The sequence below is a fragment of the Panthera pardus genome, unplaced genomic scaffold (genome assembly GCF_024362965.1).
Source record: "Panthera pardus isolate Hobbes unplaced genomic scaffold, ASM2436296v1 HiC_scaffold_16, whole genome shotgun sequence".
NCBI lineage: Eukaryota > Metazoa > Chordata > Mammalia > Carnivora > Felidae > Panthera > Panthera pardus.
In genome coordinates, this window is record NW_026526721.1 from 47,418,259 (window position 1) to 47,436,295 (window position 18,037).

Here is an 18,037-nt window from a genome sequence, read left to right on the forward strand (position 1 = left end):
ACAGGATTATGCAAAAAGCTTCAGGAGAGAAAGAACTCCTCCCAGAATTTCAAAACTGCCTCATTGGAGAAAAAATTTCTATAACATTTTGTTTTATTCAGAGAATCTAAGGCCCAGAGAGAACAAAGAGGCAGGAGAAGAGCCGTCTTGAGCTCTGAGTTGGAAGCAAGATCAGCATTATGACCCCATTATGGCCCTCCATAAAGCAATGTTTTGAAGAAATTAGTAAATTTTATATTACGTATCTTGGTTGCTAGTCTTTTTTAAGTCTGAGAATAGACATAAAGATAGGTCGGTGTAAACAGTGATGTGCAGTTTAAAGAAAGAACGATACTTTATGAAATTCTGATCTTTTTAATGGAGAAGGAAGAATAGCCTGCATGCTACACCCGTGTATGTGCCTGTCTGTCTGTCTGTCTGTCTGTCTGTCTGAGACAGAGAATGAAAAAGGAAGGGAGAGAAGAAGGGAGGAGACACAAGATAAACATAGTAATACTATTTTCTTTTTCCACATAAAATGTGCAATAGCTTGGGAACAAAGCATATAATCAAATCCATATAGGTATTTTAAATAAAATAGAGAGGAAGATCAAGGGAAAAGAATGATATTAGAGTAACTTTGGATCTCTCAAGAATCCTACAGATCTTTTGATTCAGGTGCAGTACCAGCATTAAGAGGGGAGTCAAGGCACAGTTCTGTTCTAAGAGCAGGTCTTCCATTGGTCCCCCTTTCATTGCCAGCCCATATTGAACCAGTGCCAAGTCCACTGTCAGCCTTTGGGCTCACCCAGCCTGTGCATTCGTTCTAGTTCCCCTAGCTCTGCCTGCATGCTTATGCCATGGCTTTGCCAGTGTTCATTCCATTGTTTTGGAAAGGCCTGTGTTTTCAACAGTTGCACACCCATAACAGGAATAGCAATAAGCATGAATTTTGAAAACCTGCATATGCATTTTATATTGGGGCTTGAGTATCCAAGAGGCCTTCAAAATATCATTCTCAGTTTATTGTTCTGTTGAGTTCACAGGTGCTTCCACAGGATGGACTTAGGTGAGGGACACTCAGAAACTGGCTAAGCAAAGGTGAAAGGAAAGGGAGAGAAATTCCATTCTGTCTGACCCAGGGATAATAGATAGAAAATCTAAAAATATATTTCATCCAAACGCATCATTCATTTCCACCATTAATTCTCATTGTTATTTTCCACTGCCCCGTTATTATTTGCACTTCTTCAGAAATCAGTGCGTGAGCCTGAAGAAGCAGAGAACTGAGGTGCTACACCAGATTCTGAGAAAGTTCGGTTTTGAACTGAGGTCCCACCTCTGAGCTCATGCTTTTTCATTACACTGTATTTGGCTGAAGATCTGATACTAGATGCACTGTAACCGTTGCAAAGGCAGTGTAATCTCTGGCTTCCTAGATTTTCACTGGCATTTTTGCCTGTTGTTAAGAGTAGCCACACCTTTCCACGAGTTGTGGGTGTTTTAGCCATTTGGGAAAAAGAGGGCAGGGGGAAAGAAAGGAATTGGTGGTGAAGAGATGGTGCCTGAAAATGGAAAGGTCACAGATGAAAGTGGAGTATGTGTTACCTTCTGGCTCAGGCCAGGCGGCTGGGTGTGGGTGTCATGTACGCCCCAGTGCGGTGTCACCCTTGCAGTGGTAATTCAGTTTAGCCACCACGGAGTATTGTTCCTTGTTTTCTATAGTGCTTGTCAAAATGCTATGACAACTGGCTGGTTTTATGAAAACAGAGCCTGGCTCTCAAGAGACAGTGTGTCTGAAAGTCAAACATGGATGGCAGCCATTGGCACGCGAAGGAGTCAGAAACCACAGATTGTTTTCTCGTTGGATGAACAGCTTAAAGCAACGTAAAGTTAATTGAAGAATTCCTTGAAAGTGAAGTCAGACTAAAAGAAATGCTCTAAGTCTATAATTTACTAAATGTGAAAGATCTTTAAGTGGTAGTGAGACTAAAAGAGTTGGGGATAGGGAGAACACTTTTGTAAACAGATCTGGCTTGTATTATTGCCTAGGCAGTTTTAATTATTTGCTCTAATAATGTAGATCTCCAGAAGAATCTTTAATTAGGTAAAGCTTGATTTATGGAGTTGGCCTCATATAAACCATGATGTCATGGTGTGCTGCAGAAAATTACAGGCCTGGTCTTGCCATTGAAAACTATTATTTCTACCTGGGACTATTCATGCTCTGTATGTCTTACTCTCACGGAATCAGAGCATCCTGTGTTCTCATTTTCAATGTCTTTTGCCCAGGTAAATTCAACATATACTATTACTCATTAAACAATTTGTCAATTGTGTATATAATACATATATGTGTATATGTGTGTGTGTGTGTGTGTGTGTGTGTGTGTATATGTATATGTATACATATATACACACACACACACACACACACACACACACTCTGAGGAGGCAGGGGCAGAGTTTAACTACTAACTCTAGTAGTTAAAGAAACGTTTACCTCTTAGGAACTTTGAGACCAGCCTGTAATCCTCCGCAGAAATGGATTCATTCTCCCTTCTGCTGACAGACTGGCAGGGGCAAGCCAGACTGTCAAAAGTGATATCTGTGTGTCTGTCTGCCTGTCCTTCCCACAACCCTAACCCCATCCTCCACTTTCCCTCTCCTTCCCTAGCTTCTTCCTGGGAAGTTCTTTCAGTGTCATCATTGCCTGTTTCATCTGGTTTTAAATAAGAGCATGGGGCCTCTGTGACATTTTACTGTGGTTCTCACTTCCCTCCCATTACAGTAGAAGCCTTGATGTGGGGCCAAGGCCTTTTCTTTGATTATAGGTCTGCTGATTATAATTTCCTAACATTTTTCTTGCATTAATTATACCTTAATGATTGCATTTTCTATGGTTTTCAACGTTGTTAAAGTAGCATTAAGACGTTAGAAGGAATCTTTCTAGATTTCAACAATTTATTTTCCATTCTTTTTAGACTTTATCTAACTTGTACCTGCCTTGATAGCTGTTTTAAGGGTTTTGCATTTATCAGTTCTTCTCAAACTGCTCAATGTTTTTACATGCAAACAACTCCTGCCTTTCACTGTCATATTTCATCACTCTATATAGTATTTGATTAAATTATATGATTACAATAACAAGTCCAACGGGCATAAACAGGTTTGGGAACAAACATAATTGAAGCAGTTGGAAGAAGTGCATGGTGCACACTAGAGAATAGCCTTCTGGCCTCTAGGATTCAGTATGTGTGGGCTCAGTCCTGAGCTAAACAAAAGGACAGAATTGGGTAGGTGGAGCTCAGTTACGAGAACTTCTGAATCTGTACTCTCATCATTTTCTTCATTTTGCAAATGAGACCCAGGGTGGTTACATGACTTGCCCAAGGTTGTCAGACCGGTTGGTAGCCAAGCTGGGTGTCCTCACTCTCAAGCCAGAGTTTTCCTATGGTACCAGAGGAGCACTGATACCCTGGCCCTTTATGAATGCAAATATATAGAGATACTTTATCCATAGTTTTTATGTTACTAATTAACGCACGTCTGTCTTTAAATTCCTCTTGATATCAAAACTGATCCTTCTTTATTAGAAGGAGTTAATGTAGGTTATGAAATCTATCACTTTTGTCTTTAAATGACCATAATTAATAAGAAAGAGAGATGCTGCATGGAAGAATTTTTCAGTAGGCCTTGTCCTCCTTATCCATCCACAGCCCCATACTGTTCATAGCTGCTTTTGTCCCTCTAAAAACAAATTGTTAAAGGGTGTGGACCTCAGACAAAGTCGCTTTTAGGTTGAGGCAGCACTGTAAGGTTTATATTTATATGATCTCTTTCACAAACCATATGTGCTGACTTTTCTAGTATCAAGTTGGAAAGATTTTTTTAATCACTTTCCTTATCTTGCCCCATCCGTCCAGTGCTTACCTCTTGCCTCACCCCCTTTCAGAAAATATTTGATGTTGTTTAGAGTCAAAATACACCTACAACTGGGCAGTTAAAAATAAAATCAAAACCATTAGGATGAATATGAAAGAAGGGGGGAAATGCTATACTTAAATCCCTGACGTAAAAAGTTTTGTTATTATTGAACATTGCATTTAACTGAGCTCCTTACAGACAACAGAAAAGATATTTGGGTATACATTATTTTTATTTGCTGAAGGGAAACAGATCTTCTACAGGGATAATATTACCAAGCACTTTATTCTAAGCCAATGAGCCTTATGTAAGTGAAGCTGAATAACCACCTAGAGCAAGGTAATTGTTCACACATTAGATCTGGAGAAACCTTACTATAGTCCAATTCCATTCTTGGTTGATGGGGAACAGAAGCCCAGAGAAAAGAAGTAATTTGCCAGTCACCGATCTTGCTGGTGATACCACCAGCCTGGAGCCAGTGTCCCTTGGTACCGACTTAGATCTCAGAGCACCCTTGTTTACAGATCATGGGTATAGAGAGAAATGGTGCTGGACTCGATATGGTCCAGGTGCCATACGTCACTATTGGGCAGTGGGGACACAGACTGTCAAGTGAGTGGGATTTAGACCTGATGAAGTCAGAATATGCAGAAGGGGGTTTTCTTCTAGGGTTTCTCTTTTCACTGAGAAGGAGGACAGAGGGTGGACCTCTGTCTCAGATTGTTGTCAAATCACTATGGAGGGGAAAACTAGAATAATAGGTGCCCTTATTATACTCGTTTAGAAACAAATACTTTGTCAAAACCCTCCTTTCTTTAGTCAGAATTTATGGGTATGTTTATGTTGTATTGTAAGACAGTGAATTTATGAGAGAACTTTGGGCAGGGGTCTTAAACTCAAGCTGCCCTATGGCAATCAGGCAGCAGTGATAGACAGCTGTCTACTACCTAAAAGGCCAGGTATAAGACAGCAGGGAGAGCGCTCCAAAGGGCCAGTGTCCTATCTCCAGGGGGAAGCTGCTTCCCATCTCCAGCTGATTTTTGTCTTGTGAAAAATACAAGTATACATTTGACCATATCTTCTAGTGTTTTAGGAGAAGCTGGAAGTCTCGGTTATTAAGTCTCCTGATTTTAAATGTTAGCAACTTCTTTCTTACACGTGAAACTATAAACCTTGGAGTTGCCCTTGACTGATCTCTTCCTTTCAAAACCTACATCTAGTCCATCTGGAAATCCTATTGGATCTACCCTCCATATATATTCATATATATTCAGAATCTGACCACTTTTTACAGATCTCTTTTGTGCTACTATAGCCCAAACCACTGTTCTCTCTCTCCAGGATTGCTGCAGTAGCTTCCCAGTTGGTCTCCCTTCCATGCTTTCTCTCCTGCAGTCAGAGGGATATTATTGAAGCATAAGCCAGTTCGTGTTGCTCCTCTTTTCATAACCCTCCAAAGGCTTCCCATCTCACTCAGCAAAGTCCAAAGTCTTCCCAATGTCCCATAAAGGCCCTCTGACCTCATCTCTGCAGCCACAGTGGCCTCCTGTCTGTTCCTTGGATTCACCTGTTCATTTCTTCATCATGACGCTTGCCTTTGCTCTTCCCTTGCTAGGAATGATCTTTCTCAGGTATCTCTAAGACCCAATCACCCCCTTCAACCCCTTGCTCAAATGTCATCTTCTCCATGAGGCCTTCCTTAGCCACACTATCTAAGCTGGTAGCCATACACACATGCATACACTACCCTTCCTCTGCCCTTCTCGACTTTGTTTTCTGTTCACCACATACCAAAATCTTATATGCTACATATTTTTCTTGTTTGCTACCTATCTTCCACATTATAATATAGGTTCCAAATGTTTTTGTATATTTCTTCATTGCTGTATATACTTAGAATCTAGAAATGTGCCTCACACATAGTAGGTGCTCAATAAATACTTAATAAATAAATCATTAAAAAAAAAAAAACAATTTTTCAACTTTGGACTGAACAGAACTCTTCAATGGGCCAAATCCATCCTATACCCTCTTTGACCTAGGGTCAAAAAGAAGAGTAAGCACCTCCCCAGCTGTACCTAGCAGCTTGGAGACAAGCACGTGGCTGCATCATTACACCTGCCCTGCTCAGGAAACCATTGAAGAACTCTTCCACTCCACTCCTACACACTGGCTCCTTCTACTTCACTCTGCTGAACTTTAGTGTATGCTTATTGTTTTATGCCACAACACAGTTTTTCCAGTATATTGATGTTTTGAATATGGAAAATGTTATTTAAATTAGTTCAGCCTCCTGAGCGAACTTCTAAACCTCTGAAAAGTAGGAAACCTTTAAACAGTATGATTTGCTTTCTCCCCAACACAGGGTTTAGAGTTAGATAAGCAATGAGGAAGAGGAAGAGCATACAAGGAGAGAGAAAAGCATATGTAAAGACACTCAGGTGGAAAAAACCTGTCCACCTTGGAAAAGAGCAAGTGAAACTAGAGTAGTGAGAAAGGGGGGAAGGTGGTAGGAAAAGACGTTGGAGGGGTAAACAGGGCCAAATGTTTCAGACCAAGGTAAGGAGTTTGGATGTTATTAAAATCCAATGGAAGACTCAGGAATCATTACTATGAACTATTTGTAGTGGTAATTTTTTTCATATAATTTTTTACTCAAGTCTGACATATATACATCCTGGGGATGTTCTTCAACCAAGTCAGTCTTTTGTTAGCAGTTATTTCAGCACCCAGACTGCCTTCCTTTTGTTAAAAAAAAGTGGGGGGTTAGAGGTGCTTAAATGACTGGGAAAAAACTAGTTTATTTTCATATTTAAAACTAAAATGTAAGTTTATTTTAAAATATCTTAATAAAATAACTAAATGTATTTATTTGTACAGGAAATAAGTTTTGTTTTAGTTACATAACACTACAGATTTTGGTTATGAGGACTGTTTAATAAAGTAATGTTCCCCAGGGACATTCAGTCTTTTTAATTGTATCCACTTTAGTTACATACATTAAATGCTAAATGGTCATTCATTTTACTGTTGCATTTGCAACTTTGCCAAGTTACTATCACATTGAAATGTATAGCATTTGCTTCTAAAAAAATAATTATATATACTTAGACTATACCAAAGGTACACTAATTGCAGTTTTTATGATAGGTGTAACTTGTCCTTGAGCTCATGGTTTATTCTGGCCTATGTATTCTAATCATAAAAAGGAATCAAATGTTGAGCAGTTTACTAACATTCTGTAGAAGATAGAGCAAGGCTTTTTTAGTTCAGCATACGAGAACAGTAAAACATTACTGAGATTTGCCCAGAATTGGGCAATCCAAACTGAGCCACTTAGAGGGATTTTGTAGCTTGACCTTGGCCATCTGGTGACTAAATAGGCAGATTCTGGGACATGATAATATTTGATATATGAATAGCCCAACATAATCAAGCTGTAAGTAATCTGGAAAGCTGAGGTAAAGACCAAGTGTTAGGTCTAAGTTTAGAAAGTCCTGGAACATTCAGAGGCAGTACACTGTGACATAAGTGAGAATTTGTAAGAAGAAAAACTTCACAGCTCTTTGCAGCTTTCTCACAACTGATTTTCAGTAGCATTAAGTGGAAATTATAGAAGTAGAGAAATTCAGGGACACCTGGCTGGCTCAGTTGGGAGAGCATGAGACTCTTGATCTCAGGGCTATGAGTTCAAGTCCCATGTTGGGTGTGAAAATTACTTAAAAATAAAATCTTTAAAAAAAAGAAGGAGGAGGAGGAGGAGGAGAAGAAGAAAAGTCAGAACTGGAAAGGACCGTAGAGACCCTATTTTACAGATGAGGAAACTGAGCCCAGAGGATACCAAAGACTTTTTCAATGTCACACAACTAGAATTAATGTAGGACTGAGTTGGGATTTGGAACTCCTATTTTCTAGCTAAATATTCTTTTCCATACTTTCTTGGGCATTTTGTTGACTGTAGTCATTGGAGTTGTACCACAATGGAGTAAGCTGGCCTGGGTGAAGAAGGGAGCTCTCTGCCACCAGAAATGAGTGAGTGACCAGGCAAAAGCTGTACAATGGCTACCTGACATGCATGCTGATTTTCCATGAAGGAAACTTGTACTCAAGAGTTCTCTAAGGGTTTTACCAGCTCTAATTTTAATGAGTTTGGATGCCTTTCATTACAGTTGTAATCAGCTATTTGTCCTCTCTACTTACAAAAATTACTGTTCACTCTCATTCATGCATGTGTTATCCACTCTAGTCTTTTCTCAGAACCTGTTTTCCCTCTGAGAACACCTGTTCCAAAGGTGCATTAGTAATTCAGTATGACCAAAAAGCAGGCCAAGACTCCAAGCTCTGTTCACCTCTTGGAATGATGAGTAATCATTGTACCCATAGGCAATTTAACCTTCTACACTAGACAGAAACCCAATAACTAGTCTTCCATGACCACACAAATACAAATTAGCTACATAGTGAAAGGGAGATCCATGATATCGAAATCAGTCAGCTTTCCTACTATACAGCAAGGACTCGGAATGTTAAAAGTATTTGGTTAATCTGCAACCCAGTAAGGGCTAAATTATTTTTAATGTAAATCATGATAAAATTTCTTTACCGTGCAATTATATATAGCCTATTGTTAGCTGAGAAATGAGAATTTATAGGTTAGTATTACATTATTAAATGCATGAGATAGTAACTCTAATTAGACATGTATTTGCTGCAATACTGGTATGGCTCAGTCAGTTAAGCGTCCAACTCTCAATTTCAGCTCAGGTCATGATCCCAGGGTTGTTGGATCTATCAAGCCCTGCATCAGGCTCTGCCTGAACATGGAACCTGCTTAAGATTCTCTCTCTTGTGGCACCTGGGTAGCTCAGTCAGTTAAGCATCTGACTCTTAATTTTGGCTCAGGTCACGATCTCACAGTTTGGTTTGTGATACTGAGCCCCAAGACAGACTCCGTGCTGAAAGCATGGAGCCTTCTTGGTATTCTCTCTCTTTCCCTGTCTCTTTGCCTCTCCCTTGCTCACTCGTGCTGTCATTCTCTCTCTCAAAATAAATCAATTAATTTAAAAAAAGAAAAAAAAGATTCTCTCTCCCCTTGCCCCTCTCCCATGTTCATGGGCTGTCTCTCTCTCTCTCTAAAAAAAAAAAGAAAGAAAGAAAGAAACTTATTTGCCAACTGGTAATATCTGTGTGCATAGAAAATCTCTGCATACTACTGTATTTTGAAAATTATCTCTTGGTCCATCCCATCTCCACCCATTGTCCAATTTTAGAGCTTATTTTTTTCTGCTATAATTTAAAAGGTAATGTACCAGACAAAAAAACAGTTTTAAACTATGTGCTTAACAGTCATATTTATAATAGGGAATTTCCAGAAAACAAGTGATTCAGTCTCATATGCCTTAAGGTACCCCATTTCTCCAGTGGAGACTAGGATGAATTATTTATTATAGTAGATATGTGGTCACACTGGGGACCCATCTCCAAAGGTTAAAACTGGGTTTCACACTTCATCCTGAAGTCCTATGGGAAAGTTTCCAGTATCCTCATTCCCCTCGTTTGCACTGGCCCTGGATTGATTTGGGACGTGGAGTAAGGGCGGAGATGGCAGGAGGGTTTCATGTATTATAATAGTGATCCAGTTAAGGCAGTGAAGGAGCCTTTTTTTCAAACATGAAGGAAACTGAAAGCCCAACAAGAGAGAAGCCACGTTACAGGACTAGAACCAACATAAAAACAAAACCTGAGACCCACTTCTCCTATATCCTGTGTGAATTAACTTTCTTTTATGGTCTCATTCCACCCCTACTGAAAAGCCAAACTGGGTTCTTTCCTTTCCAAAGCTGGCTCGATAGAGAGATTAGGCAGTGTATCTTTTGTGTATTTGCCTTATTTTATCCTAAGAGAAAGACCCCCTAGGACAGTGTTGACAAACTTCTGTAAAAGGTCAGATAGTAAGTATTTTAGGCTTTGCCAGCCTTGCGGTCTCTATAGCAGCTAGTCAGCTCTATCATTATAACACAAAAGCAGCCATAGGAAATACATGAACAAATGAACAGGGCTGTGTTCTCATAAAACTATGAGCACTGAAATTTAAATTTTATTTCTCATGTATCATGAAAAATTACTCTAATTTTTATTTTTTTTCCCAACTCTTTAAAAATGTAAAAATAATTCTCATGGGCTATACAAAAATAGACTGTAGACCACATTTTGACCCACTGGCCATAGTGTGCTAACCCCTGCCCTAGAGGAATAAATCTGAGAAGACCATAGGTGTTAAAACGTGAAGACACAGAATATGATACCTGAGGACAGATGATTTAAATGTGGTAGGGGAAATGACTGATGGGTATGTGTATGCAGGGAGAGTAGATGGATGATGCCCTGACTCTTGATTCTATTTTAGGTAAGCTGAGTTGGTACTAGGTCAAATTCTACATTCTCTATTTTGATTTACTGTCCTAAAATTTATGAAAGGCAGGTTTTAGCTGGCCTTTGAGAAGAAAAGCAAAAATTAGAAAAGGACATGTGACTTGGAGTTTCCCATATGGTATGCAGAACCAATAGGACATTTTATTAGTAATGGCAGCTGGTGGTTTTCGTTATCAGTGAATCATTGAGAAGCTTGTCTGAATCAGGGAGGAGGCAGTTAGCCATATTCCTCCTTAGCACAAACTATTTCATGTCGTTGTAAAGCTCTCATAGAATATGTCTTCTGCGTGGTGAAAGAACCCATAAAAATCTGTTTTTAAGACATAAAAGCTATATTGGTAAAATTTTTAAACTCCCATAAACTCAAAATCATAAAGGGCCATTTATTAAAACAGTGTGAATGATTTACATGCAGTTGAATAAAGCTTTTGTTGTTTCGTAGGTCAACTCACCTATAATAATTGCATAACTGGTAGTGTGGTTACTTATAACAAAGGAGTCTTAATTATTATGATAATGATAATATAATAAACATTTTTTGAACAGCCACTATCTGCTGCCACCTAACATCTATAATCCCATTCATTCCCACAGCAGCCCTGCAAGGTCGCTATTATTCTCCTTGAAGATGATATTGAGGCCTAGTCACATACACACAAAGTAGCAGGGCCAAACCTATGTCTCCCTGACATGAAAGTTTATGCTGTCTCCACTGTACCATTGCCATGGTAAGAAATGTTAGCAAAACAAAACAAAACCGAATTTGGAAAACCCATCCTCAAGTATGTTGCTGACTATCCATACTTTATGTTCATTTTACTCTGTGTGGTTATTGTACAGTAACAGAATAATTTCAGTACCCTAAAACCGTGAAAACTCACACCAATTGTGTCTTTTAATATTTGCGGTTTGTGTGTTCATTCATTGCTTGCAGTTTCTAGGCAGCCTGCAGCCTTGAACTATTCGCTGTCTGAACTTGCCCTCAAAGAATTGTTCCTCCCGCCCTACCTCTATCAAGTGACAACCAATGAAAAACCCACAAGTACAGCAGCTGCAGCTCTGGAAAGCTTCCATCAAAACCCTCATTCCCACATCCCCTTTGAAAATCACAGAGCTTGCTGTTATCTGCTTGAAGGTCATGACTAATACTTGTAAAACTTCCACAGCAAACACTGTCTACAAGACCTAAATTCCTAAGTTGAGCTCTAATGGTAACTTACCTACACCAAAACCTTTACTGCCCCTCAGCTGCCCTACCCTAAATTCTTACCCCATAATATAGAAAGCAAATATTAGGATAGGAGCATTCTAAATAGTCCACAGGAAAACTGGAAAGCTTAATGAATTTCAGAAAGTGCCTCTTTGACAGATCAGAATTAAATGAAAATCCCTGATATATTGAGAATTATGAGGTGACTTAGCCCTGTTCTTATCCATCTAAATTTTATTCTTTCCATGAATTGCTTTTAGGATTCAGAAGTCAAGTATGCAATATACCTGTCTCAGAGGAAGCAATTTCATTTTTTTCTAAATGTGGGAATGTAGTGCAAAAGTAGCTGTTTTATGTGTGACCGAATGATAACCAAAATCCAGTTTTTAGCAGCCTTTTCAGATGTGAATCATGTTACTTAATCCAGATCTTTGAAACCACAAACAGGCACAAAGTATGGATGTTTGATTGAAGAAATATGGTGGCTATTATTCACCCTGCCATGCTTTCTTTTGCTTACATTAATGACTCATTAATACATTTTAAGAAAAAAGTAAATTTGCATCATCATCCAGTGAAATTGGCAAGACTGGATGCTCGTGATTACAGACACAAGGCTCCATCAAGAGATAATTTCCTGGTGGTCACAACATTGATTTTTTTTTTTTTTTTTTTTTTTTTGACTGTCCCACCAGTATGTCCAGGAACTCAGAAAAAAGGCTGCAGCCAAAAGACAAATATGTGCTAATGCACCACTTCTTGTCTGGAGAAAATATATGCACATGGCAGCAGGAAGAAGTTATTTGGTCTGTTATTTATTTATAATGTACAGGCTGCAGAATGTTAGCATTCTGATTGTGCCCAGATGTAATAGAAAAGAATTCACTAGCATTTTCACACTAGCATTAGTAAGGAATGCACCTTTGGAATCAACACTAGTTAAAAGGTTGTCATTTATATCCAGTAATCCCAAAGATTCTTTCTGGTGCCTAAATTATGGAAACAATTATTTGGGGCCTTAAATCCCATCTAAATTGACCGCTTTTGGTCACTTTAGCATATTTCCTTATCAGTAAAACTGAGCAGACACATGCTTTTTAAACATGACAGAAAATATCTACTACTTAGGTAAGATAGTGAGCTCAGATGTATGGTGGGGAAACCCTCATAATTCAAAAAAGACTTTCTTAAAATACTGTTGATAAAGAATATCAGTGTCAGTTTTCCTAATGAGAAGGAGGGGCATGCTTTATAAGCCAAGACTTTCTATTAAATAAACAGCCTCAGGAGAATGTCCATTGTCATCTGTGAGTAGTGTGTGCATGTAAATATATCTGTCTGAAGTGGGGTTTTTCCCCCAAAGTAGGATATCTCAATGACTGCAGCTTTGTACTTTGCCATTTTTTTATTGTGACTGTCAGTTATTTAAGTATCAGAAAGCAACTTCAGCTGTTGAGGAAAGTCATCTTCATATATTTCTTAAGCAAAATACTGGGGTTTGTCTTTGTCCAAGAAGCTTTAAGGCCTATTTATCTTATTTAACTTTTTAGGAGTTGTTCTGATATCATAAGTGTATATTCAGAATGACTATCCAGATTTTTGTGTGTGTCTCAAGTTAGTGCTTCTAAGATGATTAGATTAGTGGTGTGGCAGTTAAAGCCATGGATATTTTCAAGTCCCTTAGACAAAATGTATTGAAAAATTAAATTCATAAATAAATGAGCATTCTATAAGCATTTTTTTTCTTAAATTTTAAATGAAGAGGCATTCACATGAACCTTATACAACCCTCTGGTTCCTGGTAATCCAAGTACCATGAGTTTTTTCCATGCCACCAAACCAATGAAGAAATTTTGCCATAGGGGAGGCAGAAACTTGTTTCATTCAGTTAAGGGAATATTTCTTGGTTGCCTTTAAATGGTTTCTTTTTTTTTTTTTTCCATATCACTGTTATGTAATAGCTTTCCAAGAAAACTATTTTATAATCTCTTCTTTTCTATCCATTTTAATATTATATTTATTTCATCTATTATATCAAAATACTATAATTTCAACATGTAGTCAGTTCTAGAAAACTGTTAATGACATATTTTATTCTTTTTCTATTCTTTGAATTTTGCTGTGTATTTTATACTTGGAGAATATCTTTTTAAAAAAAATTTTTTAATGTTTATTTAATTTGAGAGACTGAGAGGGAGACACAGAATCCAAAGCAGGCTCCAGGCTCTGAGCTGTCAGCACAGAGCCAGACGCGGGGCTCAAACTCACAAACTGCGAGATCATGACCTGAGCCAAAGTCAGACGCTCAACCAACTAAGCCACCCAGGTGCCCCTATGCTTGGAGAATATCTTAACGTGAATCAGCAAGTGCTACTTCAAGTGCTCAATACCACATATGACCAATGACTATCCTATTAGAAGGTGCAGCTCTAGACCATGATATCTAGAAGGATATGGACCAACAGTGTTATTAACTTCCTTCAGAAAAACATGTTTATAAAACTAGAGAGATTTAAGTAAACCGGAAAATTATTCTAACAGCCATAAAGTCAGAGGAGAATTTTTATATGATCACAACATTTGTAAAGCCTCAGTTATGTTTATGGGGTTAAAGTGAATTTTTTAATTTAGGGTAACCAAATTGAAATGAAATGCCAAGGGAAGATCATGGCCATATTCTTCAGAATAATTTTTAGTCCTTGCTCCCATATTCTAGGGATATATTGAAACCTTCCTATAAAAAGCATGGATTCTTTTCACTCAGGAGCTAAACATCTATTAATCTCTTAATCAAAATATCATGCTGAATAAATGTGAATTTGTTGGACATTTCCCCCACTCTGTTAGCTACTACAGGATGGAAAGGAATTATTGTATGTATTTCTGGGAATGACAACCTGCCCTATTCCTGTCACATGTACTTAGAACAAGGTAGCCAGAGATTGGAATTTCTTATTATATTTGGGGTCATCTGTTGGGATTCCAGAAAAAATAACTAGAAGACTGAGCTTCTAGAAACAGATTTTAGAACAGCGTAGCATTATGGTCATTAATTTTCCATTATGTCTGAGGCCAAGGGTATCTAGGAAAACCTGACATAGAACTAGAGCAGTATTCTCAAGCCACTTGTATGTGAGAATAAATTAAAATATGAACATCAACTGAAATTTCCATGTGCTTATTATGTTTAAGGAACAGATTTGAACTTTCTGCATTTATTTATTTATTTACATATGTGTGTGTGTATTTTTAACCTTTCCACCCTTTCTCTCATTTCTCCCACCCTAGCCTCTAGCAACCACCACTCTGTATATATGAGCTTGTTTTGTTTTGTTTTTTTAAAATTCTACATATAAGAGAGATTACATACTATTTGTCTTTTTCTGTCTGACTGATTTCACTTAGCATAATGCCCTAGAGAAGGATCCATGTTGTCCTGATAACCATTTAAATTATCTCATTATCGGAGCCCCTGGGTGGCTCAGTCGGTTGAGTATCTGACTTTGGCTCAGGTCATGATCTCACAGTCCGTGAGTTCGAGCCCCACGTTGGGCTCTGTGCTGACAGCTCAGAGCCTGGAGCCTGCTTCGGATTCTGTGTCTCCCTGTCTCTCTGACCCTCCCCCATTCATGCTCTGTCTCTGTCTCAAAAATAAATATTTAAAAAAATTATTATTATGCAAAATTTCAAATATAGAGAAAAGTAGAGAAAAAAAGAACCCCTGTGACAGCTACCAGAGTCATCAACTCATGGCCATCTTTATTACATCTATATTCCTTTCCCCCATGGTGGATTCTTGGGAAGCAAATCCCAGATGTCATATAATTTTCAAAGATTGTCTATTATGTGATTTGAGCATTGATGGGCTTTGAGGCTAAAATGAATAAATAAAATATGACCTTTTTTCTCAGAGATTTTATCAAATCTATCTGGGGTAATAATGTTTAGTAGTCAATATAATTATAATATAAATCAAGTGTAACATAGACCCAAATGCTAAAACACCTGAACCAGTTCTCAACATAGCAAAACCTGACATAAAAGGAATAACTTTATGATATAAGTCCCTGGGACCATTTTTATGAAGAATTTTTTAAAGCATGAAAGATTTTCTAGTTCCATTCATTATAAGGGCCTTGAAGCAATGGCACCCAGTAGCAATGAGCACATATGGCACCAAGATTTTGGCTTCTGAATCTCTTTTCCTACTAAAAGGAAACAGTACTCCTTGAACAAATGGCTGACTGACTTCAGGGCTGGTGGAGGAAAAACAAGATGAGCCTTGAAACATCTTTTCCTGCCAGCATATTATGAAGTGCTCAAAAAAATGATAGGGACATGTCAGAAGGACCCAGGAACCAGCTTGAAAGGACTCCCACTGGCCAACTGTAGTACAATTTGAGCAACAGAGTAACTAGTAATAATAATGAAATACAACTCGTATTAAAATAAGAATCTGGGGCTCCTGGGTGGTTCAGTTGGTTAAGCTTGTGAACTTTGGCTCAGGTTCATGTGTTTGTGATCTCACGGTTTGTGGGTTCAAGCCCCATTTCAGGCTCTGTACTAACAGTGCAGGGCCTGCTTGGAATTCTCTCTCTCTCCGTTTCTCTGCCCCTCCCCAACTCATGCTTACTCTCTCAAAATAAATAAGTAAACTTTAAAAGAATAAAATAAATAAGAATCTGTGAGTGAGTTCATAGTGGCAATAAATAAATAGATTCTACATGAATAAGAAGGAAAAGCTCTTTTTACAGTAGAATGGCAATTAATGAATGAGGATGAATGCTAGATTAGAAAATCATCATTTGCAACCATTGTGGTTACATTGATTCAGGCTAGAAGTATCAATGGTTGCTAAAACTAGAAAGTGAAAGTTAGTGAGGAATAGGGTATTTATATATCTCAGAGAATTTCTCCATAGATTACTTATTAATAGCCATGGGAAATAGTCACGTTAGAGGGGAGAGGCCTGGTAGTAACACCTGAACCAAGTGATCAAAATTACCATCACCAATAATCGAACAAAATGACAGCATGTGCCTCTGATGTTATGCACTGAGAAAGACATCTGCAATATTCTTGCCCCTCAAAATGCATAATTAATTTAATATTAAGGAAATATCAGACAAACCCAAACTAAAAGATAGTGTTAAAAAATGGCAGCGTCCAGAAAAACAAAGGAAAGCTGAGGAGCTGTTTCAGATTAAAGAAAACCAGAGAGATGTAAAAACTAAATGTGTATGTCATCCTGGATCCTGAACTAGGAAATATAATGCAGAAAGAACATTATTGGGACAATTGGAAATATATGAGTTAGGTTATGGATTAAATAATAATAATGTTACTATGTAAGTTTCCTGATTTTGATCATTGCACTGCCATTAGGTAAGTGATTATCTTTGTTCTTAGGAACTATACATTGGTAATATTTAGAGACAAAAGATGTCTACAACTTAATCAGATGGTTTAGAAAAACAAATGAGGTATATATATACACATATATATGTATATACGTATACATATATATGTGTATATATATACATATATATATATAATAAAATACAAAAGTAGCAAAATTTTGACAATTGGTAAATCACTAGTGCATAGAAAAGTTTTTTTGCTGTTCTTGCAAATTTTCTCAAGTTTGAAGTTATTTCAAAATTAAATTTAAAGTAATAAGACAAAGCAAATATACACATGTGCATACACACACAATTATCTTGACTTTATTTTTTTAAGATTTTTTAAAAAAAATTTATTTATTTTTGAGAGAGAAAGAGAGCATGCAGGGCAGGGGAAGAGATGGGGAGGGGGGTTGAGAGAGAGAATCCCAAGCAGGCTCCACACTGTCAGCATGGACCCCGACGTGAGGTTAAAACTCACGAACCATCGTGAGATCATGATCTGGGCTGAAATCAAGAGTCGGACATTGAACCCACTGAGTTATCCAGGTGCCCCCACAGTTATTCTCACTTTAAATAAAGCCAGCTGAAAATATAGAAATCTGAAGGTCATACCCAAAAGTAAACTAAGGAATATAAAATTGTTTTCTCCCAACAAATCTTCATGTAAAATTATACAATTTATAAAAATTTAATAAACATTAAAACACAGTTTACCAAACCCCCATTTGTAAATTAAGGTATATCTCAATTTGCATTTGCTTTATCTCTGTCCTGGTAAGAGTCGCTGTATCCATCTGGCTTGCTTTGGGAATCTTCTTACATAGAGCTGTGTATGAGTGCATGCTTAAATGTTGTCACAGAAAATGATGGTGGTCTCCTTCAACATACAGATTAAGGCCTGTGCAGACCTGGGGCTCGACTTCAGATTTCTCTCTTCTGATTACGTGAGTAGTTTTTCAGGCCACATAAAACCAGATTTTAGGGGCGCCTGGGTGGCTCAGTCGGTTAAGCAGCCAACTTCGGCTCCAGTCATGATCTCGCGGTCCATGAGTTCGAGCCCCGCATCGGGCTCTATGCTGACAGC

The 18,037-nt window shown here is 38.0% G+C and overlaps 2 protein-coding genes and 1 non-coding gene across 5 annotated transcripts in view; 2 read left to right on the plus strand and 1 right to left on the minus strand.

Annotated features, from left to right (window-relative positions):
* CMSS1 (cms1 ribosomal small subunit homolog) overlaps positions 1–18,037 on the plus strand; it is a 379,579-nt gene that overhangs the window by 212,046 nt on the left and 149,496 nt on the right. The gene's annotated exons all lie outside the window — the stretch shown is intronic.
* Positions 1–18,037, minus strand: part of FILIP1L (filamin A interacting protein 1 like) — a 301,368-nt gene that overhangs the window by 206,125 nt on the left and 77,206 nt on the right. The window lies entirely within an intron of this gene.
* Positions 7,543–7,615, plus strand: TRNAK-CUU (transfer RNA lysine (anticodon CUU)). Its single transcript has one exon. It is a non-coding gene; the product is annotated as a tRNA-Lys (tRNA).